The sequence below is a fragment of the Ctenopharyngodon idella genome, chromosome 10 (genome assembly GCF_019924925.1).
Source record: "Ctenopharyngodon idella isolate HZGC_01 chromosome 10, HZGC01, whole genome shotgun sequence".
NCBI lineage: Eukaryota > Metazoa > Chordata > Actinopteri > Cypriniformes > Xenocyprididae > Ctenopharyngodon > Ctenopharyngodon idella.
This window is the reverse complement of record NC_067229.1, coordinates 10,944,852-10,947,288: the sequence shown is the minus strand read 5'-3', so window position 1 is coordinate 10,947,288 and position 2,437 is coordinate 10,944,852.

The window sequence follows — 2,437 nt, the reverse complement described above, 5'->3', positions numbered from 1 at the left end:
TGATGGTAGAAAAGTAAGCGGCATTTATACAAGAGCAGCAAGAGATGGAGAGATAAACCCGCATTCTAGTATCCAATAGAAAGGCGACAGGAAGTGATAGGCAGTTGCAATGTCCAATAGTCACACGTTTATTCACTCCAGACCCGCCCCTTTGGTGACGAACGCTGTGTGTTCAGTGAGGCTGCTAGAGAACAGCCTGCGTGACATCATTTTATTAGTCTGGTTAACTTCGCCGCCCGCGCGTTGTATCGCTACAAACATTCGTTTAAATGTATTCATAATCGGGCGCAGAAACGTTAGGAATATTAGTTTTTAAAAATGTCTTTACTTAACACATTTTTTTTGTCAGAATTCAATTCAACATTCAATTGTAGGACTGTCTAAGAGTTTAATATCATTTCAGTTTGTATGAAAAATAAATACAAAATTCTCACTGGGGGCTTAGTGACTACTAGGTAGTTTGTAACTAAATTTGTACATAATTTGGTTTCACCATTGCCCGGTTTCACAGACAAGGCTTAAACCTAGTGTATTTTTGAGCTGTCTTAACTGAAAGTAACTTGCATTGACATATCTTAATGTTTCTTTTTAAGGCAAGTTTATAAAAGCTTCCTAATTTAACTAAGGCCTACTCCTGGATTAATCTAAGCCCTGTCTGTGAAACCAGACACATGTTCTTAAAGGCACAATATGTAGGATTTGTGGATTAAAATATCCAAAACCACTAGAACAATGTTATATATACAGGTGCTGGTCATATAATTAGAATATCATCAAAAAGTTCATTTTTTTATTATAAATTATTTTTAAAAATGAAACTTTCATATATTCTAGATTCCCTACATGTAAAGTAAAACATTTCAAAAGTTTTTTTTTTTAATTTTGATGATTAGAGCGTACAGCTCATGAAAGTCCAAAATCCAGTATTTCAAAATATTAGAATATTTCCTAAGATCAATCAAAAAATGGATTTGCAAAACAGAAAAGTTCAAGTTCTTTAAAGTATGTTCTTTTGTGCACTCAATACTTGATCGGCAGGACATATTACAGCAAATGACTTGCTCCTAGCACAAATTACTGCATCAGTGAAGTGTGGCATGGAAGTGATCAGCCTGTGGCACTGCTGAGGCACTATTGAGCCTTCAGATCATCTGTATATTGTTGGATCGACTGTTTCTCATCTTTCTCTTGAAAATATCCCATAGATTTAGGTCAGGCATATTGGCTGGCCAATAAAGCACAGTAATATCATGGTCAGCAAACCACTTGGAAGTGGTTTTTGCACTGTGGGCAGATGCTAAAGTCCTGCTGGAAAAGGAAATCAGCATCTCCATAAAGCTTGTCAGCAGATGGAAGCATAAAGTGCTCCAAAATCTCCTGGAAGATGGCTGCATTGACTTTGCACTTGATAAAACACAATGGACCAACACCAGCAGACGTCACGGCCCCCCCAAATCATTACTGACTTCAGAAACTTCACACTAGACTTCAAGCAGCTTGGATTCTGTGCCTCTCCAGTCTTCCTTCAGACTCTGGGACCATGATTTCAACATGAAATGCAAAATTTACTTTTATCTGAAAAGAGGATTTTCGACCACTGTTCACTGTCCAGTTCTTTTTCTCCTTAGCCCAGGTAAGATGCTTCTGACGTTGTCTCTGGTTCAGAAGTGGCTTGGTAGTCCTTTTCCTGAAGATGTCTGAGTGTGGTGACTCTTGATGCGCTGACTCCGGCTTCATTCTACTCATTGTGAAGCTCTCCCAAGTGTTTGAATTGGCTTTACTTGACAGTATTCTCAAGCTTGCAGTCATCCCTGTTGCTTGTGCACCTTTGCCTACCCAATTTCTTCCGTCCAGTCAACTTTGCATTTAATATGCTTTGATACATCACTCTGTAAACAGCCACCCCATTCAGTAATGACCTTCTGTGACTTACTTTCTTTGTGGAGGGTGTCAATGATTGTCTCCTGGACCATTGCCAAGTCAGCAGTCTTCCCCATTAGTGTGGTTTCAAAGAACAAGAGATACCCGGAATTTATACTGTAGGGATGGTCATTTAATGAAACTCAAATGTAAATATTCTAATATTTTGAGATACTGGATTTTGGACTTTCATTAGCTGTACGCTCTAATCAACAAATTAAAAAAAAAAAACTTTTGAAATGTTTTACTTTACATGTAGGGAATCTAGAATATATGAAAGTTTCATTTTTTAAAATAATTTACAATAAAAAAATGAACTTTTTCACGATATTCTAATTATATGACCAGCACCTGTACTGTTGACTTGTGTACTTACATTATCCCAAATGTTTCCAATAATGTTTAAATCAGCTATTTTAACCATTGTAACATCCCTATTCTAATATTCTAATATCGATCTAGCTTACTGCAATGTGCAACAAGTGTCTCATAACAGCCACCAGGCGAACGTAGAGTA